General features: G+C 39.6%; 1 protein-coding gene across 2 annotated transcripts in view; it reads right to left on the reverse strand.

Moving 5' to 3' along the window:
* PHETA2 (PH domain containing endocytic trafficking adaptor 2) overlaps positions 1 to 16,351 on the reverse strand; it is a 101,375-nt gene that overhangs the window by 51,525 nt on the left and 33,499 nt on the right. Inside the window, exon 1 of one of the 2 annotated variants that reach the window (XM_053721384.1) lies at positions 3,282 to 3,431. The exons of the other annotated variant lie outside the window; for it this stretch is intronic. The gene's annotated coding sequence lies outside the window, so the exon portion shown is untranslated. Of the gene's footprint in view, positions 1 to 3,281; positions 3,432 to 16,351 lie in introns of those variants that run through there. 2 annotated transcript variants of the gene reach the window in all.

A 16,351-nucleotide genomic window follows, 5' to 3' on the forward strand; every position in this document is an offset into this window, starting at 1 on the left:
AGATAGCTACAATATAATTATTATTTATATTGTAGCTATATTAGGGTTTATTTTAACCCCTTAATGACAGAGGACTTACCAGGTACGTCATAGGAAAAACTTCCCTTAATGACAGTTGACGTACCTGGTACGTCCTCTGTTGTCTGAAGTGCTGGAAGTGATCCTGATCGCTTCCAGCTGCTTACAAGGGATTGTAGTGATGCCTCAATATTGAGGCATCACTGCAATCCCCCATTTAACATACCGATGCAGAAAGGGCCACTCTGTGGCCCCATCTGCATCGGCTAAGGATGTAAACAAAGTCGTTGGTGGGTGGGAGCAGCTTTTGGCACTATGTACCTTATTTGTGTTATTCCCCAATCGGACTCACATTGTTGGCCGTTTGCGCTGGGATTGCATTTGCGGCCGTGGGGGCGGGGAGGGCGGGTGTACGCGCGCGTGAGCGCGCACGCAAAATATGCTTGCAACTTCAAAAAAAAAAAGCATCAATGTAGATGCAGGGGATCTCCTTTCTTTAGTAAGGGATCTGGGAGGGGGAGGGATGTATATTATTTAGAGGGGCCAGCTACACTACAGAAAATAAATACTGCATATAAAAAAAGTTAAAAAAAAATATTTTGGGGGGCAAATTGGGTACTGGCAGGCAGCTGCCAGTACCCAAGATGGCGGCAAATAGATAGAGGGGGAGGGTTATGTATGGGGGGGATCAGGGAGGTTGTGGGGTAAGGGGGGATCCATCACTGCAGACTGTATGAAAAAATAAAATAAAAAAATTAAAAATATTTTTATTTCAGTACTGGCAGACTTTCTGCCAGTACTTAAGATGGCGGTGACAATTGTGAGCTGGGGGAGGGAAGAGAGCTGTTTGAGGGGGGTCAGGGGGGGGTCAGGAGGTGGGATGTGTCAGGTGGGAGGCTGATCTTTACACTAAAGCTAAAAATTAACCCTACAAGCTACCTAATTAACCCCTTAACTGCTGGGCATATTACAAGTGTGGTGCGCAGCAGTATTTAACAGCCTTATTATTAACAAAAAGCAACACCAAAGCCATATATGTCTGCTATTTCTGAACAAAGGGGATCCCAGAGAAGCATTTACAACCATTTGTGCCATAATTGCACAAGCTGTTTGTAAATAATTTCAGTGAGAAACCTAAAATTGTGAAAAATTTTAGTTTTTTTTTTATTTGATCGTATTTGGCGGTGAAATGGTGGCATGAAATATACCAAAATGGGCCTAGATCAATGCTTTGGGATGTCTTCTAAATATAAATATATGCATGTCAAGGTATATTTTGGGATTCCTGAAAGATATCAGTGTTCCAATGTAACTAGCGCTAATTTTGAAAAAAAGTGGTTTGGAAATAGCAAAGTGCTACTTGTATTTATGGCCCTATAACTTGCAAAAAAAGCAAAGAACATGTAAACATTGGGTATTTCTAAACTCGGGACAAAATTTAGAAACTATTTAGAATGGGTGTATTTTGGTGGTTGTAGATGTGTAACAGATTTTGGGGGTCAAAGTTTGAAAAAGTGTGTTTTTTTCAATTTTTTCCTCATATTTTATATTTTTCTTTATAGTAAATTATAAGATATGATGAAAATAATGGTATCTTTAGAAAGTCCATTTAATGGCGAGAAAAACGGTATATAATATGTGTGGGTACAGTAAATGAGTAAGAGGAAAATTACAGCTAAACACAAACACTGCAGAAATGTAAAAATAGCCATTGTCATTAAAGTGAATGTAAATTTTGATGCTAAAGTGCCCGGTTTTTAAAACTTTGATTAAAAACAGGGGCACTTTAATTCATCAATATTTGAATTTCACTCCTGTTGTGAAAAAAAACTTACCTTTTAATCTTCACAGCAGCTCCAGCTTCCTCCACCTGTTTCAAAGCCTCTTCCTGGGTCTAAAATGAGGTATCTGGCTTCCTCCAATCACAGCAGTGAATCAGACACTGAATCCCCCGGGGGGGAATCTGTGATTGGAGGATGACCTATCAATCATTTCTGACATCAGAAATGGCTTGTGAGACCGGAGAAAGCTGTAGCTGCTGTGAAGATTAAAAGGTAAGTTTTTTGTCACAACAGGAGTGAAATGTAAATTTTGATGAATTAAAGTGCCCCTGTTTTTAATCAAAGTTTTAAAAACCGGGCACTTAAACATCAAAATTTACATTCACTTTAAGGGTAAGAAAATTGAAAAATGGTCCGGTCATTAAGGGGTTAAAGGTAAGTATTAAGTTTTAAATAGGATTAATTTAGTTAATAAGAGTTATAATATTTAGATGTATTTAATTAATATTTAAGTTAGGGGGGTGTTAGGGTTAGGGTTAGACTTAGGTTTTGGGGTTAATAATTTTATTATAGTGGCAGCGGTATAGGGGGGGCAGGATAGGGGTTAATAAATTTATTATAGGTGGTGACGGTGTAGGGGGGGCAGATTAGGGATTAATAAGTTTTATATAGGTGGTGGCGGGGAGCATCGGTTTAGGGGCTAAACAATTTATTTAGTTGCGGTGGGCTCCGGGATCGGCAGGATAGGGGGTTAATAAATTTATTATAGGTGGCCACGGTATAGGGGGGGGGGCAGGATAGGGGTTACTAGGTATAATGTAGGTGGCGGTGGGCTCCGGGAGAGCGGTTTAGGGGTTAATACATTTATTATAGTTGCGGCGGTGTCCGTGAGCGGCGGTTTAGGGGTTAATAACTTTATTTAGTTGCGGGGGGCTGCGGGGGCGCCGGTATAGGGGGTAGAACAGTGTAGTTTAGTGTGGGTGCTTAGAGACAGCTTGTCAATAAAGCTGTCAAAAAGCAGAAGAGTAGTGAGATCGGATGAGTGATAACTATCACAGTCCGCTGCTCATCGCTCCGTACTTGGGGTGCAGCTTTTTTACAGCTTTATTGATAACTTTGGAGAGCGTATTCAGGTCCGCGGCGGCAATGGTAGGCGAGCTTAGGCGGGCGTATTGGGGCCGGCGATGGCAGGTAAGTAGACACGTTGATAACTAGAGGCCTCTGTCACTACTGGTCACTCACTCTGTCACTGCTTGTCACTCACTCTCTGTCACTACTGGTCACTCACTCTGTCACTGCTTGTCACTCACTCTCTGTCACTACTGGTCACTCCCTCTCTGTCACTACTGGTCACTCACTCTCTGTCAGTACTGGTCACTCACTCACTCACTGTCAGTACTGGTCACTCACTCTCTGTCAGTACTGGTCACTCACTCTCTGTCAGTACTGGTCACTCACTCTCTGTCAGTACTGGTCACTCACCCTCCTGCGCTTTCTTGTTGCAGAACTTTGCTGTTCTCTAGTTTGTCCCTGGGATGCCTGGAAGCTGTGGTTTGAACATTTAGGAGTGACTGGGAATGATAGGGAATAGTGATTGGATCTGCTCCTATCTCACACTCCAGGCTCCAGGGTTTGCAGACAACCCTTCTTGTAAATGTTTTTGTTCCTTCCCTCCTGCCACGTCCAACTACTGTTTACTGGGGACCTCCTCGTCCTGAACACTTCCTCTTACAAGCCCCCCTTAGCCCACCATGGGCAATCCGTCTCATACCAGCCCCCCCTTAGCCCACCAGGGGCAATCAGTCTCATACCAGCCCCCCCCCCCCCCCCTTAGCCCACCAGGGGCAATCAGTCTCATATCAGTCCCCCTTAGCCCACCAGGGGCAATCAATCTCATATCAGCCCCCCTTAGCCCACCAGGGGCAATCAGTCTCATACCAGCCCCCCCCCCCCTCTTAGCCCACCAGGGGCAATCAGTCTCATAACAGCCCCCCTTAGCCCACCAGGGGCAATCAGTCTAGTGTTCCCTCCCAGAAGCTTGTAACTCATTCATTGCTGGTTACTTATAGATATACAGATATAGACAAATACATCCCAACAGCCTGTAACCCCTGCACTGCTGGTTACATATAGATATACAGATATAGACAAATACATCCCAACAGCCTGTAACCCCTGCACTGCTGGTTACATATAGATATAGACAAATACATCACAGCAGCATGTAACATCTTCACTGCTGGTTACATATAAATATACAGTTATAGACAAATACATCCCAGCAGCATGTAACCTCTTCACTGCTGGTTACATATAGATATAGACAAATACATCCCAGCAGCATGTAACCCCTTCACTGCTGGTTACATATAGATATACAGATATAGACAAATACATCCCAGCAGCATGTAACCCCTTCACTGCTGATTACATATAGATATAGACAAATACATCCCAGCAGCATGTAACCCCTTCACTGCTGGTTACATTTAGATATACAGATATAGACAAATACATCCCAGCAGCATGTAACCCCTTCACTGCTGGTTACATTTAGATATACAGATATAGACAAATACATCCCAGCAGCATGTAACCCCTTCACTGCTGGTTACACATAGATATAGTGATATAGACAAATACATCCCAGCAGCATGTAACCCCTTCACTGCTGGTTACATATAGATATACAGATATAGACAAATACTTCCTAGCAGCATGTAACCTCTTCACTGCTGGTTACATATAGATATAGTGATATAAAAAATATATCCCAGCAGCATGTAACCCCTTCACTGCTGGTTACATATAGATATACAGATATAGACAAATACATCCTAGAAACATGTAACCCCTTCAATGCTGGTTACATATAGATATACAGATATAGACAAATACATCCCAGAAGCCTGTAACCCCTTCACTGCTGGTTACATATAGATATAGTAATATAGACAAATACATCCCAGCAGCATGTAACCCCTTCCCTGCTGGTTACATATAGATATAGTGATATAGACAAATACATCCCAGCACCATGTAACCCCTTCAATGCTGGTTACATATAGATATACAGATATAGACAAATACACCCCAGAAACCTGTAACCCCTTCACTGCTGGTTACATATAGATATAGTGATATAGACAAATACATTACATCAGCATGTAACCTCTTCACTGCTGGTTACATATAGATATAGTGATATAAACAAATACATCCCAGCAGCCTGTAACCCCATCACTGCTGGTTACATATAAATATACAGATATATACAAATACATCCCAGCAGCCTGCAACCCCTTCACTGCTGGTTACATATAGATATACAGATATAGACAAATACATCCCAGCAGCATGTAACCCCTTCACTGCTGGTTACATATAGATATAGTGATATAGACAAATAGATTTCAGCAGCATGTAACCCCTTCACTGCTGGTTACATATAGATATACAGACATAGACAAATACATCCCAACAGCCTGTAACCCCTGCACTGCTGGTTACATATAGATATAGACAAATACATCACAGCAGCATGTAACATCTTCACTGCTGGTTACATATAAATTTACAGTTATAGACAAATACATCCCAGCAGCATGTAACCTCTTCACTGCTGGTTACATATAGATATAGACAAATACATCCCAGCAGCATGTAACCCCTTCACTGCTGGTTACATATAGATATACAGATATAGACAAATACATCCCAGCAGCATGTAACCCCTTCACTGCTGATTACATATAGATATAGACAAATACATCCCAGCAGCATGTAACCCCTTCACTGCTGGTTACATATAGATATACAGATATAGACAAATACATCCCAGCAGCATGTAACCCCTTCACTGCTGGTTACATATAGATATAGTGATATAGACAAATAGATTTCAGCAGCATGTAACCCCTTCACTGCTGGTTACATATAGATATACAGATATAGACAAATACATCCCAACAGCCTGTAACCCCTGCACTGCTGGTTACATATAGATATAGACAAATACATCACAGCAGCATGTAACATCTTCACTGCTGGTTACATATAAATATACAGTTATAGACAAATACATCCCAGCAGCATGTAACCTCTTCACTGCTGGTTACATATAGATATAGACAAATACATCCCAGCAGCATGTAACCCCTTCACTGCTGGTTACATATAGATATACAGATATAGACAAATACATCCCAGCAGCATGTAACCCCTTCACTGCTGATTACATATAGATATAGACAAATACATCCCAGCAGCATGTAACCCCTTCACTGCTGGTTACATTTAGATATACAGATATAGACAAATACATCCCAGCAGCATGTAACCCCTTCACTGCTGGTTACATTTAGATATACAGATATAGACAAATACATCCCAGCAGCATGTAACCCCTTCACTGCTGGTTACACATAGATATAGTGATATAGACAAATACATCCCAGCAGCATGTAACCCCTTCACTGCTGGTTACATATAGATATACAGATATAGACAAATACTTCCTAGCAGCATGTAACCTCTTCACTGCTGGTTACATATAGATATAGTGATATAAAAAATATATCCCAGCAGCATGTAACCCCTTCACTGCTGGTTACATATAGATATACAGATATAGACAAATACATCCTAGAAACATGTAACCCCTTCAATGCTGGTTACATATAGATATACAGATATAGACAAATACATCCCAGAAGCCTGTAACCCCTTCACTGCTGGTTACATATAGATATAGTAATATAGACAAATACATCCCAGCAGCATGTAACCCCTTCCCTGCTGGTTACATATAGATATAGTGATATAGACAAATACATCCCAGCACCATGTAACCCCTTCAATGCTGGTTACATATAGATATACAGATATAGACAAATACACCCCAGAAACCTGTAACCCCTTCACTGCTGGTTACATATAGATATAGTGATATAGACAAATACATTACATCAGCATGTAACCTCTTCACTGCTGGTTACATATAGATATAGTGATATAAACAAATACATCCCAGCAGCCTGTAACCCCATCACTGCTGGTTACATATAGATATACAGATATATACAAATACATCCCAGCAGCCTGTAACCCCTTCACTGCTGGTTACATATAGATATACAGATATAGACAAATACATCCCAGCAGCATGTAACCCCTTCACTGCTGGTTACATATAGATATAGTGATATAGACAAATAGATTTCAGCAGCATGTAACCCCTTCACTGCTGGTTACATATAGATATACAGATATAGACAAATACATCCTAGCAGCATGTAACCCCTTCACTGCTGGTAACATATAGATATAGTAATATAGACAAATACATCCCAGCAGCATGTAACCCCTTCACTGCTGGTTACTTATAGATACATATATATACAAATACATCCCAGCAGCCTGTAACCTCTTCACTGTTGGTAACATATAGATACACAGATATAGACAAATACATCACAGCAGCATGTAACCCCTTCACTGCTGGTTACATATAGATACACAGATATAGACAAATACATCCTAGCAGCATGTAACCCCTTCACTGCTGGTTACATATAGATATATAAATATAGACAAATACATCCCAGCAGCATGTAACCCCTTCACTGCTGGTTACATATAGATATACAGATATAGACAAATACATCCCAGCAGCATTTAACCCCTTCACTGCTGGTTACATATAGATATAGAGATATAAACAAATACATCCCAGCAGCATGTAACCCCTTCACTGCTGGTTACATAAAGATATAGTAATATAGACAAATACATCCCAGCAGCACGTAACCCCTTCACTGCTGGTTACATATAGATATAGTGATATAGACAAATACATCCCAGCAGCATGTAACCCCTTCACTGCTGGTTACATATAGATATACAGATATATACAAATACATCCCAGCAGCCTGTAACCCCTTCACTGCTGGTTACATATAGATATACAGATATAGACAAATACATCCCAGCAGCACGTAACCCCTTCACTGCTGGTTACATATAGATATAGTGATATAAACAAATACATCCCAGCAGCCTGTAACCCCATCACTGCTGGTTACATATAGATATACAGATATATACAAATACATCCCAGCAGCCTGTAACCCCTTCACTGCTGGTTACATATAGATACAGATATAGACAAATACATCCCAGCAGCATGTAACCCCTTCACTGCTGGTTACATATAGATATAGTGATATAGACAAATAGATTTCAGCAGCATGTAACCCCTTCACTGCTGGTTACATATAGATATACAGATATAGACAAATACATCCTAGCAGCATGTAACCCCTTCACTGCTGGTAACATATAGATATAGTAATATAGACAAATACATCCCAGCAGCATGTAACCCCTTCACTGCTGGTAACATATAGATACACAGATATAGACAAATACATCACAGCAGCATGTAACCCCTTCACTGCTGGTTACATATAGATACACAGATATAGACAAATACATCCTAGCAGCATGTAACCCCTTCACTGCTGGTTACATATAGATATATAAATATAGACAAATACATCCCAGCAGCATGTAACCCCTTCACTGCTGGTTACATATAGATATACAGATATAGACAAATACATCCCAGCAGCATTTAACCCCTTCACTGCTGGTTACATATAGATATAGAGATATAAACAAATACATCCCAGCAGCATGTAACCCCTTCACTGCTGGTTACATATAGATATAGTAATATAGACAAATACATCCCAGCAGCACGTAACCCCTTCACTGCTGGTTACATATAGATATAGTGATATAGACAAATACATCCCAGCAGCATGTAACCCCTTCACTGCTGGTTACATATAGATATACAGATGTAGACAAATGCATGCCAGCAGCATGTAACCCCTTCACTGCTGGTTACATATAGATATACAGATATAGACAAATACATCCCAGCAGCCTGTAACCCCTTCACTGCTTGTTACATATAGATATAGTGATATAGACAAATACATCCCAGCAGCCTGTAACCCCTTCACTGCTGGTTACATATAGATATACAGATATAGACAAATACATCCCAGCACCATGTAATCCCTTCACTGCTTGTTACACATAGATATAGTGGTATAGACAAATAGATTTCAGCAGCATGTAACCCCTTCACTGCTGGTTACATATAGATACAGATATAGAAAAATACATCCCAACAGTATGTAACCTCTTCACTGCTGGTTACATATAGATATACAGATATAGACAAATACATCCTAGCAGCATGTAACCCCTTCACTGCTGGTAACATATAGATATAGTAATATAGACAAATACATCCCAGCAGCATGTAACCCCTTCACTGCTGGTTACTTATAGATACATATATATACAAAAACATCCCAGCAGCCTGTAACCTCTTAACTGCTGGTTGCATATAGATATAGACAAATACATCCCAGCAGCATGTAACCCCGTCACTGCTGGTTACTTATTGATACAGATATAGACAAATACATCACAGCAGCATGTAACCCCTTCACTGCTGGTTACATATAGATATAGTGATATAGAAAAAATACATCCCAGCACCATGTAACCCCTTCACTGCTGGTTACTGCAGCATGTAACCCCTTCAGTGCTGGTTACATATAGATATAGTGATATATACAAATACATCCCAGCAGCATGTAACCCCTTCACTGCTGGTTACATATAGATTTAGTGATATAGACAAATAGATTTCAGCAGCATGTAACCCCTTCACTGCTGGTTACATATAGATACAGATATAGAAAAATGCATCCCAACAGCATGTAACCCCTTCACTGCTGGTTACATATAGATACAGATATAGACAAATACATCCTAGCAGCATGTAACCCCTTCACTGCTGGTAACATATAGATATAGTAATATAGACAAATACATCCCAGCAGCATGTAACCCCTACACTGCTGATTACATATAGATATACAGATATAGACAAATACATCCTAGCAGCATGTACCCCTTCACTGCTGGTAACATATAGATATAGTAATATATACAAATACATCCCAGCAGCCTGTAACCTCTTCACTGCTGGTTACATATAGATATAGACAAATACATCCCAGCAGCATGTAACCCCTTCACTGCTGGTTACATATAGATATACAGATATAGACAAATACATCCTAGCAGCATGTAACCCCTTCACTGCTGGTTACATATAGATATAGAAATATAGACAAATACATCCCAGCAGCATGTAACCCCTTCACTGCTGGTTACATATAGATATACAGATATAGACAAATACATCACAGCAGCATGTAACCTCTTCACTGCTGGTTACATATAGATATACAGATATAGACAAATAAATCCCAGCAGCATGTAACCCCTTCAATGCTGGTTAAATATAGATATAGTGATATACACAAATACATCCCAGCAGCATGTAACCCCTTCACTGCTGGTTACATATAGATACAGATATAGACAAATACATCCCAGCAGCCTGTAACCCCTTCTGTGCTGGTTACATATAGATACAGATATAGACAAATACATCCCAGCAGCATGACACCCCTTCACTGCTGGTTACAAATAGATATAGTGATATAGACAAATATCTCCCAGCAGCATGTAACCCCTTCACTGCTGGTTACATATAGATATACAGATATAGACAAATACATCACAGCAGCATGTAACCCCTTCACTGCTGGTTGCATATAGATATGCAAATATAGACAAATATATCCCAGCAGCATGTAACCCCTTCACTGCTGGTTACATATAGATATACAGATATAGACAAATACATCCCAGCAGCATGTTACCCCTTCACTGCTGGTTACATATAGATATAGTGATATAGACAAATAAATCCCAGCAGCCTGTAACCCCTTCACTGCTGGTTACATATAGATACAGATATAGACAAATACATCCTAGCAGCATGTAACCCCTTCACTGCTGGTTACATATAGATATAGTGATATAGAAAAATACATCCCAGCAGCATGTAACCCCTTCACTGCTGGTTACTTATAGATACAGATATAGACAAATACATCACAGCAGCATGTAACCCTTTCACTGCTGGTTACATATAGTTATAGTGATATAGACAAATACATCCCAGTAGCATGTAACCCCTTCACTGCTGGTTACATATAGATATAATGATATAAACAAATTCATCCCAGCAGCATGTAACCCCTTCACTGCTGGTTACATATAGATATACAGATATAGACAAATACATCCCAGCAGCATGTAACCCCTTCACTGCTGGTTACATATAGATATAGTGATATACACAAATATATCCCAACAGCATGTAACCCCTTCACTGCTGGTTACATATAGATACAGATATAGACAAATACATCCCAGCAGCCTGTAACCCCTTCACTGCTGGTTACATATAGATACAGATATAGACAAATACATCCCAGCAGCATGAAACCCCTTCACTGCTGGTTACATATAGATATACAGATATAGACAAATACATCACAGCAGCATGTAACCCCTTCACTGCTGGTTACATATAGATATAAAAATATAGACAAATATATCCCAGCAGCATGTAACCCCTTCACTGCTGGTTACATATAGATACAGATATAGAAAATAGATCCTAGCAGCATGTAACCCCTTCACTGCTGGTTACATATAGATATACAGATATAGACAAATACATCCCAGCAGCATGTAACCCCTTCACTGCTGGTTACATATAGATATACAGTTATAGACAAATACATCCCAGCAGCATGTAACTCCTTCAATGCTGGTTACATATAGATATAGTGATATAGACAAATAAATCCCAACAGCCTGTAACCCCTTCACTGCTGGTTACATATAGATACAGATATAAACAAATACATCCTAGCAGCATGTAACCCCTTCACTGCTGGTTACATATAGATATAGTGATATAGACAAATACATCCCAGCAGCATGTAACCCCTTCTCTGCTGGTTACTTATAGATACAGATTTAGACAAATGCATCCTAGCAGCATGTAACCCCTTCACTGCTGGTAACATATAGATATAGTAATATAGACAAATACATCCCAGCAGCATGTAACCCCTTCACTGCTGGTTACTTATAGATACAGATATATACAAATACATCCCGGCAGCCTGTAACTTCTTCACTGCTGGTTACATATAGATATAGACAAATACATCCCAGCAGCATGTAACCCCTTCACTGCTGGTTACATATAGATATAGACATATAGACAAATACATCCCAGTAGCATGTAACCCCTTCACTGCTGGTTACATATAGATATACAGATATAGACAAATAAATCCCAGCAGCATGTAACCCCTTCAGTGCTGGTTACATATAGATATAGTGATATACACAAATACATCCCAACAGCATGTAACCCCTTCACTGCTGGTTAAATATAGATACAGATATAGACAAATACATCCCAGCAGCCTGTAACCCCTTCAGTGCTGGTTACATATAGATATACAGATATAGACAAATACATCCCAGCAGCATGAAACCCCTTCACTGCTGGTTACATATAGATATAGTGATATAGACAAATACAGCCCAACAGCATGTAACCCCTTCACTGCTGGTTACATATAGATACAGATATAGACAAATACATCCCAGCAGCATGAAACCCCTTCACTGCTGGTTACATATAGATATACAGATATAGACAAATACATCCCAGCAGCATGTAACCCCTTCACTGCTGGTTACATATAGATATACAGATATAGACAAATACATCCCAGCAGCATGAAACCCCTTCACTGCTGGTTACATATAGATATACAGATATAGACAAATACATCCCAGCAGCATGTAACCCCTTCACTGCTGGTTACATATAGATATAGTTATATAGACAAATATCTCCCAGCAGCATGTAACCCCTTCACTGCTGGTTACATATAGATACAGATATAGAAAAATACATCCTAGCAGCATGTAACCCCTTCACTGCTGGTTATATATAGATATACAGATATAGACAAATACATCCCAGCAGCATGTAACCCCTTCACTGCTGGTTACATATAGATATACAGATATAGACAAATACATCCCAGCAGCATGTAACCCCTTCACTGCTGGTTGCATATAGATATAGTGATATAGACAAATAAATCCCAGCAGCCTGTAACCCCTTCACTGCTGGTTACATATAGATACAGATAAGGACAAATACATCCTAGCAGCATGTAACCTCTTCACTGCTGGTTACATATAGATATAGTGATATAGACAAATACATCCAAACAGCATGTAACCCCTTCACTGCTGGTTACATATAGATACAGATATAGACAAATACATCCCAGCAGCCTGTAACCCCTTCAGTGCTGGTTACATATAGATACAGATATAGACAAATACATCCCAGGAGCATGAAACCCCTTCACTGCTGGTTACATATAGATATACAGATATAGACAAATACATCCCAGCAGCATGTAACCCCTTCACTGCTGGTTACATATAGATATAGTGAGATAGACAAATACATCCCAGCAGCATGTAACCCCTTCACTGCTGGTTACATATAGATATAGTGATATACACAAATATATCCCAACAGCATGTAACCCCTTCACTGCTGGTTACATATAGATACAGATATAGACAAATACATCCCAGCAGCCTGTAACCCCTTCACTGCTGGTTACATATAGATACAGAATATAGACAAATACATCCCAGCAGCATGAAACCCCTTCACTGCTGGTTACATATAGATACAGATATAGACAAATACATCCCAGCAGCATGAAACCCCTTCACTGCTGGCTACATATAGATATAGTGATATAGACAAATACATCCCAGCAGCATGTAACCCCTTCACTGCTGGTTACTTATAGATACAGATATAGACAAATACATCACAGCAGCATGTAACCCCTTCACTGCTGGTAACATATAGATATAGTAATATAGATAAATACATCCCAGCAGCATGTAACCCCTTCACTGCTGGTTACTTATAGATACAGATATATACAAATACATCCCGGCAGCCTGTAACCTCTTCACTGCTGGTTACATATAGATATAGACAAATACATCCCAGCAGCATGTAACCCCTTCACTGCTGGTTACATATAGATATAGAAATATAGACAAATACATCCCAGTAGCATGTAACCCCTTCACTGCTGGTTACATATAGATATACAGATATAGACAAATAAATCCCAGCAGCATGTAACCCCTTCAGTGCTGGTTACATATAGATATAGTGATATACACAAATACATCCCAACAGCATGTAACCCCTTCACTGCTGGTTACATATAGATACAGATATAGACAAATACATCCCAGCAGCCTGTAACCCCTTCAGTGCTGGTTACATATAGATATACAGATATAGACAAATACATCCCAGCAGCATGAAACCCCTTCACTGCTGGTTACATATAGATATAGTGATATAGACAAATACATCCCAACAGCATGTAACCCCTTCACTGCTGGTTACATATAGATACAGATATAGACAAATACATCCCAGCAGCATGAAACCCCTTCACTGCTGGTTACATATAGATATACAGATATAGACAAATACATCCCAGCAGCATGAAACCCCTTCACTGCTGGTTACATATAGATATACAGATATAGACAAATACATCCCAGCAGCATGTAACCCCTTCACTGCTGGTTACATATAGATATAGTTATATAGACAAATATCTCCCAGCAGCATGTAACCCCTTCACTGCTGGTTACATATAGATACAGATATAGAAAAATACATCCTAGCAGCATGTAACCCCTTCACTGCTGGTTATATATAGATATACAGATATAGACAAATACATCCCAGCAGCATGTAACCCCTTCACTGCTGGTTACATATAGATATACAGATATAGACAAATACATCCCAGCAGCATGTTACCCCTTCACTGCTGGTTGCATATAGATATAGTGATATAGACAAATAAATCCCAGCAGCCTGTAACCCCTTCACTGCTGGTTACATATAGATACAGATATAGACAAATACATCCTAGCAGCATGTAACCTCTTCACTGCTGGTTACATATAGATATAGTGATATAGACAAATACATCCAAACAGCATGTAACCCCTTCACTGCTGGTTACATATAGATACAGATATAGACAAATACATCCCAGCAGCCTGTAACCCCTTCAGTGCTGGTTACATATAGATACAGATATAGACAAATACATCCCAGGAGCATGAAACCCCTTCACTGCTGGTTACATATAGATATAGTGATATAGACAAATACATACCAGCAGCATGTAACCCCTTCACTGCTGGTTACATATAGATATAGTGATATACACAAATATATCCCAACAGCATGTAACCCCTTCACTGCTGGTTACATATAGATACAGATATAGACAAATACATCCCAGCAGCCTGTAACCCCTTCACTGCTGGTTACATATAGATACAGAATATAGACAAATACATCCCAGCAGCATGAAACCCCTTCACTGCTGGTTACATATAGATACAGATATAGACAAATACATCCCAGCAGCATGAAACCCCTTCACTGCTGGTTACATATAGATATAGTGATATAGACAAATACATCCCAGCAGCATGTAACCCCTTCACTGCTGGTTACTTATAGATACAGATATAGACAAATACATCACAGCAGCATGTAACCCCTTCACTGCTGGTAACATATAGATATAGTAATATAGATAAATACATCCCAGCAGCATGTAACCCCTTCACTGCTGGTTACTTATAGATACAGATATATACAAATACATCCCGGCAGCCTGTAACCTCTTCACTGCTGGTTACATATAGATATACAGATATAGACAAATACATCCCAGCAGCATGTAACCCCTTCACTGCTGGTTACATATAGATATAGAAATATAGACAAATACATCCCAGTAGCATGTAACCCCTTCACTGCTGGTTACATATAGATATACAGATATAGACAAATAAATCCCAGCAGCATGTAACCCCTTCAGTGCTGGTTACATATAGATATAGTGATATACACAAATACATCCCAACAGCATGTAACCCCTTCACTGCTGGTTACATATAGATACAGATATAGACAAATACATCCCAGCAGCCTGTAACCCCTTCAGTGCTGGTTACATATAGATATACAGATATAGACAAATACATCCCAGCAGCATGAAACCCCTTCACTGCTGGTTACATATAGATATAGTGATATAGACAAATACATCCCAACAGCATGTAACCCCTTCACTGCTGGTTACATATAGATACAGATATAGACAAATACATCCCAGCAGCATGAAACCCCTTCACTGCTGGTTACATATAGATATACAGATATAGACAAATACATCCCAGCAGCATGAAACCCCTTCACTGCTGGTTACATATAGATATACAGATATAGACAAATACATCCCAGCAGCATGTAACCCCTTCACTGCTGGTTACATATAGATATAGTTATATAGACAAATATCTCCCAGCAGCATGTAACCCCTTCACTGCTGGTTACATATAGATACAGATATAGAAAAATACATCCTAGCAGC

The sequence above is a fragment of the Bombina bombina genome, chromosome 7 (assembly GCF_027579735.1).
Source record: "Bombina bombina isolate aBomBom1 chromosome 7, aBomBom1.pri, whole genome shotgun sequence".
NCBI classification, from domain to species: Eukaryota; Metazoa; Chordata; class Amphibia; order Anura; family Bombinatoridae; genus Bombina; species Bombina bombina.